This window comes from Ischnura elegans, chromosome 4 (genome assembly GCF_921293095.1).
Source record: "Ischnura elegans chromosome 4, ioIscEleg1.1, whole genome shotgun sequence".
Lineage (NCBI taxonomy): Eukaryota > Metazoa > Arthropoda > Insecta > Odonata > Coenagrionidae > Ischnura > Ischnura elegans.
The window spans coordinates 105,316,313-105,333,334 of record NC_060249.1 but is presented as its reverse complement, the minus strand read 5'-3'; positions in this window follow the sequence as shown (position 1 = coordinate 105,333,334).

The following is a 17,022-nucleotide window of genomic DNA, read 5'->3' as shown; positions in this document are numbered from 1 at the left end:
GATCGCCCCCGGGTCAGGAACTGCATAACTGCTGACGTTTTGATGCCCGACTCGGCCATCTTAAACGTTTGCTGATCCCATGTAACTGAAATTGAATTTTTATTCCCGGAATTTTAGGCCGCAAGAATTTGCACTTTAAATGATTTTTAATTTGATATACTAATGTTTTTCTCTACTGAAAGAGTCGGAAGGCGTGCATTTGTACAGAAAAAGCTCAACAATGCCAGCAAATCTCTCAAATTTTAACTCTGAAGTGAAATTATTCCCGAATTATTTGTCTATGATTTTTCAAATTTCTTTAATTTTGGAATTAATTTAATTAATGACTTCTATATTTCTACTGATACTTCTATATTTTGGTGGAAAGGTGGAAACTCAATGGGCAAACATTCAACACCACCAGCATGGGCTCTTGATGAAGTGTTTAACAGAATCCCATTCCAAAATACCTTGCGCAAATTAATATGCAATTCGATGCTTTGTAAAGTATTATGTGCGCAATTAAGTTCCCGCTGTTTGTTATAAAATGGCACTAGCAGAGATTACAGGTCAAGTTGGACTAATCGGAAACGTCAATAAACAAGATTAGACAATTGGTAAACAAACCGCTTCACGTTAATTGTGAGTTTGTGACGTCGTCAAATCCTTATTTTTGCGTGAAAATGTTCGAGTTATTGCCAATTAACCGCCATTTGCGGGAGGAGTTGATTTTCTTCTTTAATTCGAATAAAACGGCGGTGAAAGCGCATCGAGGGCTCCAATAAATTTTTGGAGATGCTGTTAGAAGTTAAACAACATGCCGTGATTGGTTCCGTCACTTCAAAGACGGTGATTTCAACGTTGACAACCGTCCGCGTGAAGGAAGACCAAAAACCTTCGAAGACACTGAAATGGAGGCATTGATCTATGAAGACCCAGGCCAAACTCTAGAAGATCTTGCTTCAGCATTAGTAGTTACTTGCCTTGCCATTTCCAAGCGGTTGCATGCGATAGGAATGATTCAAAATTAACTAACTGGGGTTTTCTTATGATTTGAAGCCAAAGGACGTTGAGCGACGTTTTGTCACCTATGAAAAAAAGCTCCATCGTCAAAAAAGAAAGTTTTTCTTCATCGCATCATGAAAAGTGATGATAAATGGATTTATTACCGCAACAGTAAAAAGCCTTCGGGACTGCGTGGCCATAGTTCTATGTCGTCGGCTCGGCCGATATTCATGCCGCGAAGGTTATGCTGTGTGTTTAGTGGGGCCAGGTCGGTACCATTTGCTATGAACTATCGACACCAAACAAAAACATTACTGGGGAACCGCTTGGACTCCAATTAATGCGATTTTGCTGAGTACCGTGCGAAAAACGGCCACAATACGAGCAGAGGGACGACAAAATGGTTCTACAGCATGACATCACCCGACCTCATGTTGCAAAACCCGTTAAAACCTATCTCGAAACACTCAAATGGGAATTCACCAGATATTACACCGACCGATTATCACTTGTTCAGTTTGATGGCACATGGATAGGCTGATCATCAGTTTCACTCTCGTCAAGGCCTCAAAAAATAAGATGAACATCTTTTCCCGTAACGGTATTCAAGCTCTGATGGGAAAAAGGTGTAGCTAGCGATAGAAAACACTTTGAATGATTCATTTGTAGCGTTTTTTTGGAATAAAGTTGTGAGTTCATTAATGAAACAGCGAGAACTTACTTGCGAAACTAATATAATGACCTTATCTTTCACCCTGTCCTAGTGTGTAGGCCAGTAATCGCTGGTGGTGCTCATAGAATTTTGATCATGTAAGAGTGATACCACTAAATTGCCTTTCTATTTTTTTCAAACGGCATTGACCCAAAAGAATTATTATTGTTGTCACTATTACCAAAATTAAAGAATGGATGTGTTTTAGAGGTTAATATTGATACAAGATTGGAAAACCTTTGGCTTAAAACATAATTAATACAGCCTACATTGCGTACCACTATTACTATTATTTTACGTTTATCTACATCTAATACATGCATTATCATTCTATCAGAGTGGGATAGAGTTTTTTTGGCATGTGAATTAAAACAAGTTGTTCAATTTGAGAAATTTTCCAAATTTTTGAGTCTGTTCATTTTATTATTTGTTGTCTTACAATGGCCGATAATAAGGAAAATCTGAAATAAATCAGAGGGGGAGTATGTATTACATACTATTTATTACATATTATCCTCCTCTGAAACATACTTTGTAACCCCCGAGCGGGCGTGCTGGCGTATAAAGTTCGCCAATCTTCGTAAAATCAAATATTTTAACACTGTATGTAGATTATGGTCTATAATGTCCTTGTGCATTCTTACAATGTACTTTGAATATCTATAGTGCAAGTTTTCAAATCTCGAAGTATTGTAGCTAACTTATTTTTAGATATGCAAGTGGAATCGACACCCGTGGCGAACCAAGAACGCCGCGTGACCGGCCTCGTGTATTCCATTTAGTACACTGCCATTTTGACTGTCTATGGCGTGAGTTTTTAAAGCACTAAGTATTGTAGCATTTTTTTTAGGTCGGCAAGAGGAACCCGACACACATGGCGTATAAATTACACCGCGTGACCTGCCGTTTACCACCTGTATATCTGTATCACCTATAAACGTGCAAGTATGAACTAATTTCTAAAAATAAAGATAAATTTTAGCGAAAATCGAGTGTTATCATCTAAATGCGTATATCGTGGACAAAGTACGTCATGCGCCCGGTCGTGTAAAAATATTAGGCGCGCCCGTTCGAGTGTTAAAAGGTGTATTCACCCAAACCTTATTAACCCAATTGCCAGAGAGACTACTTCATTCTTACCTGTTTCATCTCAGTTCATGTATCTCGAGAAGAAAAGAAATAGCAAAATTTCTGAATATTGGAAGGCCTAGGGAAAATCTCAAAGGTTTTGTTCTTAATCAAATGTTAGAAATGGCTGACAACGGAAATGGCGTGAGTTTTGCAGGGGTGTTGTATAATATACATAAAACCATTCAAGCTTTTGTTGGCATTGTAAGTTAAGTAAGCAAATTAACGTGGGGGATTTTGTTTATTTTTTTGCTTTAGCATAGCAAGTGGGTCTCAATTTGTATATTTGTGCAGGTAGTGACTTGATGAAGTATTTTACAGAGATCTCCTCATCATATGCCATCGGTTGAAGTCATATTTTACGATTTTTCCCAATTTTGTTGTCTAGTGACTTTATTATTTTTTGTCTTACAATGGCCTCAAAATGTGCCAAACGTGGAGTAAATCAGAGGTGTACTTAAATGGTGTGCTCACCTCGTTTTGCCACTTTTTTTAGGAGCGAATCGTAATACCTGGCAAAAGTTGCGTACCAGGATGGGTATTACAAATGTGATTTTTTTCCAAATAGGTTAATATCTTCTGTTCTCTATTTTGCCTTAAAATTTTTCAATTTTTAACTAGAAAAGTTAAGAATATAAATAATTTAAATTTGGTTTGAGCGAGCACTATTTTTTTGCGATGGGATATAATTTTGAACTTAAATTGATATTTTAGAACAAATGTGTCAGCTATGTTGCTGCTGATTATCGAGAAAGTGACATTTCATCGAGTCCCGAATGCCCTTTTGTGGGGTAGATAACCCATAACACGCGTTATTTTACTCTATGTATGCATTAAATAACGAAAAAAGAGATATTTTCTATCATTATCGTAAAAATTATAGAAAAAAATATCAATGGTAGTCATTACGGTGGAAGAACGCTCTTTTATGCCATTGCACAACATATTGAATATATTTTTGGGTTAGAAGACATCACCAAGGATGGATGTTAACATTCGGGATTCGGTAGGACGGTTATTTGTCCCTCAAAGGTCAAAGTTACCTCCCCTGGGGTCAGAAAAGGAGTTCATTTTATTACGGCTAGGCAAATGTTTAGCTTTTCACTCACCTTGACAGCGAAGCTATCCAAGCAACCCAGACCCAGAAATTCATCTGGGGAACAATTTTGTATGAAATGCAGTGATGTATATTATGAACTTTGCCTTCTCTAGCGCTAAGAAGTTTATTTAGAGCATCCCAACGGACAGTGAGTCGACGATCAGTCACTATCGCAAGAAGAATATTTGAGTATGAAAAACGCATTTTTTGGATGCAAGGATAAACAAAATGTTGGTATTTCCTTGGCAAGTGCCTACATCTAGTCGTGACAAGCTCCATAGTCGATGGAAGAATAAGTTCTGATCCTGCATTGCATCACTACATACACGAGCGTGGTTTGAAAAGTTCTCGGAATGGAATAGAAAAAGTGTCCTTACATCACTGAAACTTATTTTATTTTTCAATAAAGTCTCCTTATAGATTACTAAATTCGGTCCAACGATATTCTAGTGCTTCGATCCTATCTAGAAAATGGTATTTCTCTAGGCCTGCAAAATAATTGTCAACTCCGGCTATCAGCTCTTCATTTGAAGTAAATCATTTTATCCACCGGGTCCACCATAAAAAATTTCAGTTTTGGGAAGAGATGGAAGTCTGACGGAGGCACGTCAGGTGAATAAAGCGGAAGTGGCAACAATTAATACCAGAGTTCGTGTTATTTTGCCATGGCGACAGCACATGTGTGCAGGCGCGCATTGTATTGATGAGAGATGACATTCTTCCTGGCTAAACATGGCCTTTTTTCGCGTATATTTTGTTGCAATTAGTCCAAGAGGTTAGAATAGTATCCTCTAGTAATCGTTTGCCTAGTGGGGAGACAATCTATAAACAGAATCCCCTTCACATCCTAAAAACACTGATGCCATGACCTTTCCAGTCGAAAGAATTGTCTTAACTTTCTTTGGTGATGGGTAATCATCATGTTTCCGCAGCTTTGGCTGTGTTTTTGTCTCTGGGGAATAGTAATGGACCCAAGTTTCATCTTTGGTCACAAACCGGTGCAAAAAAACTTGTTCGTTTTAGGGGTTCGTTCGCTGGGGGCCACAGAATTGTAGCTCTTAGTCTCCTTGTCTCTTTATCACTAAAAAAATCTTGAATTGGATTTCTGGCGCTAAAAAGTTTCCCTTTATTTTACTATTCCTTGAATATATTAACCGCTTTAAAATACCTTTTATTTAACCAATTACTTTTAATTTATGACTGTGGGACCTCGTCCAATCGCAATTTTTAATGAATTCTTGGAGTCTAATATCATTTGCTCTAATATTATATTACCTATCTTATGGTCTATAAAGCAGGACATTGTAACACTCCATATTTTATTCATGAATGGTGATAAACTGGCCGAGAAAATATATGTAGCTGTGAATTATGTGTATAATTTTAGTAATTACATTCACATTCCATAAATGGGTCCTATATGAATTGTTCCCTATAAGCTGAACTAAGTGTGGAGTTATATGGTGTACTAGCCTCGAATTTCAAAGAATATCAGTTGGTTTCAACTCCATGGATAGAAGATCCAAAAGGCTCATTACATCTGTTCGTAAAAATCCTCTCATTCCTAACTCGACCAAATGTCTTTATACTGGCCTTTTGCCCAAATATCGGGTGAATGAAAGTGGCATTGCGACAAATTCGACTGGAATTTCTTCGGTGTTTTACACTAAAGTTAGAAAAAATGGAGGGAATGTTACCCTTCAACGCCCGCGGGAACCATACGGCACCACAGTGTAGAATTATGTTCTTGTCTACCAATAGGAGCGGGAAGTCAATGGCGCCAATAACTGTGAATCATCTTTGTATATCATTATTAGAGAGCTCATGAAGGCCGTGTGTAATCGTATACAATGATGTAATATTCGTGTTTGCTTGTCATGGATCATTTCCCCTTATAATTTTCATCCATAATTCCTTTGTGATTTTTTATCAAGAGAATAACACAATACGAGTTACCTGAATTCTCGAATTCCTATTTCTCCAATGGTATTAACATTTTTTGATCAGCAGCAGGGTGACAACAGCTAATTTAGGAAGGATGAAATATTTATATTTAGTTCTATGGCTTCGTTGTCGCTTCTTCTAGCTATAAAGGTTCTTACCATGTGAACAGGTCCAACTTACCAAAAGGGTAATTAGATGAAAATTATAAGGGGATATTTTCGTTTTCAAAATTCTGGAGGAAATGAGAAGCGACTATATATGGATTGAGGAAAAATGGTTTTGAGTTTTAAAAGCCGCAAGGAATTTATTTGTATTTTTAGAGCGGTTTTCTAATAGCTGTGCCAATGTTTAATTTTTGACGTAAAAAAACTTAATGATTAATCAAAATCACCTTCAAATCGGTCATCTTAAGTGCATGAGCGTTACTTTTTGATGGAAAGATACACTGCAATACACCACATTATTATTAGGAAAGGTTTACTTAAAATATTGAAGAAAAGGATAATATCTACACCGAGTACTGCTCAGCATATATACGTATCATGCTGAAATCTCATATGTAGTTTTGGACATGTTAAAGGAAATTTCATATGATACAACTTATAGTCCAATGAATTCCAATGCACTGTATTAGACCTGTAATTGGGTTGGTATGACCTAGGTTGCAACATATCTCATTAATGTGTTAAGACTTAGCTGAGAGGTACGTTGAATCGATATTTACCACTGCTGAATTCTTTTCGCGGAGGCTTTTTTACCTTATTTTTCTAAGAAATACTGTAGAAGTAGTTCATTCAAGTGAAAATAGCAAAAAGAAAAGACTTAACGTTGATACTCATTAAATCAAAGACTGATTCTTTCTTAACACATTTTCTTTTGGATTCATCGCATGTAATCATTTAAAATGTGATGGATTCTTTTTTTCCCCGCTAAAAATTGAAAATTTCAGATTCCATTTTTCTGGTGGATCCACCAACCCCAACCTGTAATCTCGTGCTCACATTAATAGAAAATCATCACTCTTTCTCCTTTCCTTACAATTTTATGTATCACACAATTTCATAGACTAATAAACATACATGCTTTGTCAGTTAATAGGATTCAAAATGTTTTCTCACGAATTTATTTATTTCGCGTAATTTTTGTGATCTCGCGAGATTGATTCATCAGAATGTCTTACAAGAATATAGCTATGAACACTATGAAGGCGTTGCTGCCTTTTCTTGAGTTTAACCGTTGAACCATTCTTCTCTTTACCAGAGAATTTCGGTCTCAAAGTATTGCTAACACTGAAACATAATTTACATGTCTATTTTATCCACGATTGGTAGCACCAAATTTTATGTCCCTGACACCCATAAAAAAAGGAAAATTGTGCCACAGTAAGTTACCCGCAAGAAATACTTAAGATTGTTCTTGTATTTAGCCAACAGCCACGGGGATTACGTAATAGATTTTATATTAACTAATTTCAAGTAATTCTTCGTCATTTTTAATCCCTATAAATTCTTTAACTACCACTTATAAAAAGTAATCAATGGAAGACACACGAAGCATATATTTCACTTCCTATGAGGCGAGCAGAGCGAGGACACGCGATCGGCTCGCCACGACCCTCCCTGGCGCTATAACCTAGCGCGATATCACTGTAATCGTGCAATTACCTACCTCCTTGTAATTTTGGTAACCATCGTTTTTTTAATTAAATCAATGGATAGAAGTTAAACTTTCTAAGTTTCTAATTATATTTTGTATTTGGTGAAAGGGCATCGTTCGATCTGTACGAATATTCTTCATGCATAGGGAGATTTATTCAGGGCCTACGGAAATATCTAGCTAAACGCACAGACTTCTGTGCAAGTCTTAGATGCAATTGAGAGCAGCTTTAAATTTTGATATTTCGTTGTTTTCAATAATATCATGCATTCGTTTTCAACGAAATGAGCGAGTTTGATGGCAGCGAGATACATTGAGTCATTGCAATTCAATTGAAAATGTTCCAAAATCCTTACAGGTTTAGGGATATAAATGCGTTATTAACTTCATTCAAAATATAGTTCTGAACACGTACGTAAATGTCAGCTTCAGCATGTGGATAATGAATTTTACCACACTGTAAAAGAGTACGTTGAATCAAAAATTATGATGCAAATATACATCTCCGCAAATTATTTTGACATGGTCAACCAAATTACTTCCATTGTAAGCCAATATATTTTGACTCGTGTCATAAGGAGGGAAAAATTGGCTTTCTGTTTGATGTGCAGCCCAATATGTGTTGAATTATTGTATCACTGATCTACGTCAAATGAAATTTGTCTTTGGATGACGGCTTGTAAAAACCATGGGAAGAAATGGTATCATTATTTCTCGGTTTCGGTTGGTACCAGCATCGGCGGCCATTCCATAAACTCAGGAGCTGCCTAAGCAGTAAAAAATCTAAAAGGGGGTATTTTATATGATCATGCTTTATATTTAATGCATTTTTAAGCCCAAAATGGTGATCTATTAAGTGAACCTGCCTTAAGGTAAAATCCTTGCACATTGAATATCAAATGTTTTTCTTTCATTTGATTTCTTTTATTTTTACGATGGTTAGATATCCTTTGGAGGTAAACTTGTCGAAATAACTTTCTCTGTACTACCAGTTTTTGCAGCTATTAATTTGACTATTTTTTATTTCCCTGAGTTAAGATGTGAACATTAGACAGCGATTCCTACCATCAAGAGATAATAAAAGGAAACAATGTGGAGTTTATAGGTTTTGGAGCTCGTTCACTACTTTTTCGTAAGTTTTTGAAATGATTGCAGGAGTATTGAATTTTACGCCTCAAATAAACTGTAGAACAATATTTTTATTTGTAGGATTGACAGTGGGATAAAAAGGGAATCAGAGTGGTCAGTTTTTTAATACGAGTTCTTGAGTGAATTATAAATCATCATAAAATATTCTCAGAGAATGCACGTCGTCTTGCGGATGTCCATTTGAACTTGACCTTATTAAAAGGTAAATTTACCAGTTCATAATACGCAAGCTTGCTATTTTTCAGGTGAAATCCGTTGGAAAAAGATATTTTTCTACAGGACATAAACAACAATGATTTTTTTAAATCGATTAATTAAACTAGCTATGGTAAGACTAGTCTCAAAAAAGTAGTTCAGTCAAGGTTCTAATAAACATATTGAGGGTGCACGTACAAGTAACCTATTGTAAAGGGTATTATGGCAAAACGTTCCAAAGACCGGTATTCGAAATCGCTATCAAAAAAGCCGCGTAGTTGTGATAACTTGGATTCAAGATATGGAATCAGCCTTAGAATAAGGAAGCTCTAAGTAGATTAAATGAAACTTAAATGGCAAAGAATATCTTTAGAGAACTAAACGCAAGGCTAAAATTTATGGAAGTAATGTACCTAAAATGTATTGAAATTTTAAAAAATTTCATTTAGTAATTTTCCCAACCTTATTTCAATTTGAGCTGAGGCTGATCGGAGATTAGTGTTTCAATCGTTTTTTTATTTTTACTTTAAATATTTTTATGATAAATTTGAGGGTTAAATAAAATTTTACGTTGAATTAATTTGATGTGGGCACTAATTTTACATATATTACCCCAATGATTAAAAAATTGTCCTCGACAGCGAGACTCTTTGGAGACAAAACTATTTGGAAAATATATAAAATAGACAGTTGGTATGTAATAGGCGAGTCTATTCGTATGTTAAGAAATTGATATAAAATATTAAGAGAGAAATTCATTGTTACCTGTGGGCCGGGTGACTTTTCTATTTTATGCACAGAGGCTCACCAATGTAAGATCTGGGCATCATTATCGGTGATTTTAACGAAAACTATTATGGAAGTAAGAATAAATTTTTGCGGTGAAACAACGTTGAACACGAATCATCCGATTACCGATAAAGACCGATAGCATTAAGAGCTTTTCAGAAAATCTCCTCGGAAATGCCATTCATATAACTTGGTGGTAAAACTGGGACTGTATCTCATCGGATATCTATGTATTTTAGATCTCGCCCCGTTCTTATTTTTACGCTGCCAATTTCTCCTTCTATGCTTCTAACTTTGACCCCTGCACGTCACTGAGTAATAAAATAAGGTAGAAGAAACACTTACTTTGGTGGAGACAGGCAATAAAAGGCGCAGAAAAGGTTTTTATTAACTTCTAGTGTTTAATGTTTAGGAATAGGATGATATGAAAATTCAGATTTCATTAGTAATTTCACTATTTTGAATCACCGTGGTTTTGCCATATTTTCTATTAGTACTTAGCTGGAAAATGGTGGTAGCCGCCGCATATTATTGTATATAAACAGGTAAATTTCTCGCAAATGTGAATGAGGTAAAATTTTATGTTAATTTTTCATTAACTACAATGATCTCAAGTACCTACTATTCCTTTGAAAAGTCGGTCCACAAGACCGGTTAAGTGGTTCCTGTATTTTTCCTTCAAGTTAACTTTTGCTCATTTTTATGCGTAGCTACAACGGGTGCTGAAAATTCTACTCGATTGGACTGTACAAATGGTGCATATTGGTTACTTCTTCCAAGAGAACCAAACATGAATTCAGAAAAGAAAACCTTCATAAGTCCCTCTTTCACTCCCAGCATATTTCGAGGGACGCTGAGAAGCACTTGAGGTTATCCTGGGAGGTGCGCGTTACGCGAGGAACTTTTTTGTGTCATCGTTAGCTCATAGGGTACAAAATAAAACGCATAATTTTAGATATAATTTTCAGCGCTTCACGATAGCGACTACTTAATCCAAAATTTTTTAATCTCGATATCTTCTGGTGAAAAAGTGTAATTATGTACACTAGGAGAAGTATTGTTATGGCCAGCTGTGATGTAAATGTGGATAACATCCGTGTCCTCGTTCACTTTTTTCGGCCATGAAGGATTTTTCACTTTTCACGTAAATTACTCATACGCCAGAGATATTTTCCTGCTATTTACTTTCTTGACTGCAAATATTACCTAAACTGGAAATTCCCAAATGCTAAGCAGAAAATTGGAGACAAAAGTCACAAATCATGTAATTTTATGGCAGAAATAAAATGTTATAATGATTGTTTAATTATTTTTTAAATTTCTTTCATATATACTCCCAAGAAAATATTATTTACTATTGGCTGTAAGGCATTATAACGGATTTTACATCGCAAAGGATCTTAGTGCCTTTCTATTTATCAAACCATGAGATTTTTTCCAAAACGTCGAAATGTTTGGGCATGAATTAAACTAGTATTTAGAAATAACAATAGATGGCCATCAAGATTGAGCATCAGTTTTCTGATCCGGGGTTATTTGTTCATCGGCGAGCGGATTTCCATGCATCTGCGAATAATGCTGAATTAAAACGATAGAACATTAGTTACGTTAAGGTAAATAGCATTCGCTTCTTGTATCTGAGATAATTTATAGACTCACATGTGTGAACAGTGCGACAAATCATGCTATCAAATTCGAGTTGAAGAAACACCTCCTTGGTAACTATTCACAGGAAAAAGTTTCCTGTGAAAAGTTACCAAGGTTTTATATTTTCATTTCAACATGGATTTTCACAAAGCTAAAGCCGAATCAATTGAGTTAAAACACCTCCTGTTTATAAATTATTTTTTTTCTCATGATACCACGGTATGAAGTCAAAATTACTTACGCAAATGTGTATAGCACCCATGATAAATGCTAACTATGGTGATGAGAAATGGAACACAATTTCCTTGAAGTCAGGAAGAAGCCAAAAGCAGGCCCTTCCGAAGAGCAGGAGAACACATTGCTCTAGGAAAACCAAGAATCCAAACTGACAATCGTTTCTATTTTACAAGAAAGAGCTAAGGGTAAAATCCCAACGTTAACAGAGATTAAAGAAATGAGAGAATAAGGAGACGGGACCTATGGAGTAGTACTACGGGGTACATTTGGAGTGTTTTAGGTAATACAAAATTGTCCTCGCAACATCAACCAGGCCGTATGAGTGTAATTATACTGAATATGATGGCCTAGGAACCACCTAAAGTTTTGTTTTTAAAATCTATTACAAAATTTCCACTATCAACATTGATATTTCTTATAATGAGTCAATAAATTGACTTCTTTTGACTGGTATTATAGCATATTTTGGAGGTTAACCGAAATGAAAGAGGAGAAAGGCTACTTGAATTCTGCACGGAGCACAGGCTAGTGGTTGCCAAAACTTTATTCAAAAATCCCCTGCGAAGAAGATAAACGTGGAAGATGCCAGGAGACCGTAGAAGATTCCAAATCGACTACATTCTAGTGAAACAAAGATTCGGGAACCAGGTGAAGGACTGCAAAAGTTATCCAGGGGCAGATATCGATAGTGACCATAACTTAGTTATGATGAAATGCCACCTTAAATTTAAAAAGATGAAGAAAGCCGTGAAAAAACATATGGCAGGTTGAAAAATTGAGGGAGGTTCAGCATCAACTGGCTTTTAAAGAGGCTGTAGAAAATAAAATAGGGGAGGATACGACCAACAAACCAATGGAAGAGAGTTGGAAAACCATTAGAAGTGGTCTGCAGGCGGCAGCTGAGGAAGTTCTTGGTAAAAGAAGAGTCGTTATGAAAAAAAACCATGGATCACGCAGGAAGTATTAGATCTCATTGAAGAAATAATAAAATACAAGGCTGCGAAAACAAAGGAAGGACAGAATCGTTACAAGAGAATAAGGAACGAAATATGTCGTAAAGCGCGGAAGGCTAGAGAAACGTGGATGAAAAGCATTTGCGAAGACGTGCAAAACAATCTTAAACATGGAAAAGTAGAGGCCGCTTATAGGATAGTGAGGAACCACTTTAAGGAAAGGGGCGTAAGATGTAATACCCTTAGGGACAAAAACGGAGAACTATTGATTGAAAACGAAGAAAAAGGTAAGAGATGGAAGGAATATCTGGAAGAGATGTACAAAGGAAGCAGCCTCAGAACAAATGCTATCGAAAACGAGAGGGAAGTGGATGCCGATGACATGGGAGCCCCAATATCAAGATCGGAATCTGATGCGGCGGTAAGAGACCTCAGGATAAATGAAGCGTCTGGTATAGATGACATTCCTGCAGAACTAATTAAAAATTTAGGAGAGAAGACGTTGAACCATATATACAAAATCATTAGTGAAATGTATTCCACAGGTGAGATACCAAAGGACTTCGAGAGAAACATTATAATCCCTATTCCTAAGAAGAAAAGAGCGGAGAACTGCGAATATTTTAGGACCATAAGCCTTACTGCACATGAGTCGAAGATACTGACAAGAATCATCTATCGAAGAATAAAACGTAAAGCAGAAGAGTACTTGGATAAGGACCAATTTGGATTCAGAAAAAAACAAAGGCACAAGGGAAGCAATATTGGACCTAAGACTGCTCATAGAGAAGAGAATGGAAAAGAACAAACCAACATTCGTTGCGTTTGTGGACTTAGAGAAAGCATTTGACAACGTGGATTGGAGCACAATGCTTGGAATCCTAACGGAAGTTGGGGTTCTTTATAATGACAGAAGAATCATCCACAGTTTATACAAAAACCAAGTAGCCGTGATAAAATCAGAGCCCAGCTGTGAAGAAGCAAGAATTCAGAAAGGAGTGCGACAAGGCTGTACATTCTCACCCGTAATTTTCAACGTTTACATTGAAAAAGCCATTAATGAAATCAAAGAAAAGGAATTGGGAGTGAATATCCATGGAGAAAAAAATTAGAATGATAAGATTTTCCGATGGCATAGCCGTTATAGCAGAAACAGAGAAGGATTTGAAAAATATTCTGGTTAGGTAATGAGTAGATATCAACTGAAAATAAGCACGAAGAAAACATAGATCTTAGTATGCAGCAGAAGAGAAGAATTCAAGACCAACATTAAAATAGGGAGGCAAAAACTGATAGAGGTGGATGAATTCTGTTATTTGGGAAGCAAGATAACTAGTGACGGGAGAAGCAAGAAAGAAATTATCAACAGAATAGCCCAGGCGAAGAGAGCATTCCACCAAAAGAGAGACCTGCTTACAGCGGGAAACTTAAATATGGAAGTAAAGAAACAATTTATAAGAACCTACATCTGGAGTACGCTCCTATACGGAAGTGAGGCATGGACAATGACCGCAGCGGAGAAAGCAAGGATAGAGGCCTTTGAAATGTGGTGCTACAGAAGAATGATGAAAATCAAATGGATCGACCGAGTCAGTAACGAGGAAGTCCTAAGAAGGGTAGGAGAGAAGAGAAGCCTCATGAAAACCTTAATAAGAAGACGGAACAACCTTAAAGGCCACATCTTGAGACATGATGGCCTGATGAAGACAATCGTCGAAAGAAAAGTGGAAGGCATGAATGGAAAAGGAAGACCCCGAACAAAATATATGGAACAAGTGAAGAGAGATATGAAAGAGAAGAAATACGTAGGTGTGAAAAGATAAGCTGATAGGAGAACTGAGTGGAGAGCTGCGTCAAACCAATCCTAGGATTGTTGACCGGTGAGATGATGATGATGATGATTTTAGAGGTTCTTCATTGAAAATTTTTTTAGTGCCACTAAAACTTTACGCTTTTTAAAAATGTATATGAATTCCGTTAAAATAAGATTATTTGCTTATAAATGACGGCTAGAACTTCTTGGGAAGGTTTCATAATTAATAATATAAGCCATTTTTCGAAAAGCAATGAATGTGTCAAAAAAAATTTCATTGGAGGCACCGTGGGTCTTCGATTAGTTTTATGCACCGCATGAACAAACTCCGCAAACCAACTATTCAAATAATATGACTTATTTGGTATGACTCAGACAAACAATATGAAATATATCTTCGAGAGTGCCTACAAGCGAAAAAGGCTCCAAGGCATATATTTGGATGAATATTTTATTCCGTCAGTGTTACATGCGCATCAGACTAGAACGGTATTTTTCAGTCTGATTCTTAGAGAAACTTGCCCTTCTACCTTGGAAAAGGAATAATAGGCGGGGTGAAATGATGTCATAAAACGTTGTGGCGGAAGAGCGTGGAGGATGGGTCACGGGAGGAAGAGGGAGCCGCCTATTTCTCTATTCTTCCCTCTCTATGGATACTTTTCTATGCAACTCGACTATGTTCCCCACTTTTCAGTTTCCGAGTCGCCTTCATCCTAAGCGGGTTCGCGAAGTGAAATTAGTGTATTTCTCGATAGAAGCGGAGTTAATTACGCGGATTTTACTTTTTACTCGTTTGGATCATTTATATAATGATACGTGCTCATCTCTGATGTTGTTGGTAGGCCAGCAGCAAACACTAAGGATATTATTTGGACCAGATGAAACACGATAAGGTAGGTATACATTGTGATTTTCCATCGAGGTCCAATACTATACTCCGCATTAGCTGTGATTGATAGAAGACCACTGCTGGATTCATTTAAGTAAGATCGTTGAGAAGTATATATTAATTTGCAGTTAAAATTTTAACGCTCCGTAGATATTCACTGTTGTTTTACCAATAATTTATTTATTTTTGGTCAATAGCCTTTGATGGCTAGGAAAGGTGCCTTCCATAAAATGAAATGGGTTATGTACTTTTTGTGACAATAATTTACGCAGAAAATTATCAGGTATTTTCCAATAATAATATTATAACTTACGGCATTAGGAGTGTGCACAGAGTTACATATCTTTCGCATTTGAAGATACTCAATTCCACGGTGAATACTTTCAACGTATGTTTTTCGGAGCTGCGTCGTGGATATCATACAAATCCTGGTCAAAAATAACTCTGGGAAAATAATCGAATATTAGGTTGTTATCAAATTAAAATATTCTACTTGGTAGAGAATTGGTTGACGTAATTCCTAAGAGATGATACTACTCGCAAAAATAGCATTAATTTTATTTGGAAAATTTTTTAATGGTTATTTTGGTAGTGATGCTCATTGGTTACTTGTTTTTAATAATCGTTTACTACTTGCAATGATCTGACATCGGGATTCTTAGTTAAGTGTTTATATTTCTTTCAAAATCTATTAATACCTTTATTCCAAATCCATGAAATACCTGTGGAATCGTTATTTTCAATCTTTATCTACAGGTTTCATGTTCGAGTCTAACTGCGAATCTAACCTTTGATACTTTTTGCTGATATTAGGAACTCATTATAGGCACTCCACAATACGGATGCCCACACTTTGCCAGTAATTAGAAACCGTGTTTCTGCAGAATTTGATGGCTATATTCAGCATTTTTCGTATGCTTACCTTTAATGCCATGGACATGACAAGATTTTTCCTATGGATATTAATTCTAAATAAGTATGTGTTTTTTTTTTAAAAGTTTTAAAATTTTTAGCCATAAGAATAACTTGTGAAAATATGGGTACGCCTCAATTAAGTTGACATGACAATAGTAATGGTTATTTAACGACGCTGAAAGAAAGGCAAGAAGGAGAGGTGGAAGAAGATATTAGGATCCATGAATATAATGAAAGGCAAAAATGCCTTAGTGCGAATAGAAGAGGGAAATTTCTAACGAAATGGGGGACAGTCTACAGTTATGTATAAAATCTTCCATGTATATCCAGCATGACCTTTAGAAAATCTCTAATACAACTGCTATGTCGATCGTCTTAACACGACTAAGATTTAAAAAGAAAATGACGCACGTGCAACATTTATACACTCAATTCCCAATATGTCTATTCCCAATACAGTTTTTAAAAGCGGCTAAATGGATTTAAATATCTTTCATTTACTTTCCAAATTTCCCATGCAAAGCATTTTTGCGAAATGAGTTTTGTTACACATGTATATTTGGGAAAAAATTCATATACGCTCTACCTAGAATACATGCTGCCTTGTAGTCACGGCAAAGCAATGTATAAAATTAAAAAAACGGTAGGACCAACAATTTAGGTATTTAGGGATATTTAGGAATAAGAAGTCCCCCTTGTGAAGTAAGCAATGTATCCGCGATAGGAAGATCGTATCGGTATTTAAAAAAAATACACTTACGGGAGAATGCGGAAAGGATGAATGATGTCATTATAAAAATATAATTTAATAGGGAAAAAAAAAACATCAGATCGTTTTCAGGATAAATTGATAATCCTAAAATTTTTCCAATGTTAGAGTAGTGGATACTCCACACATCATTATACGTTTTT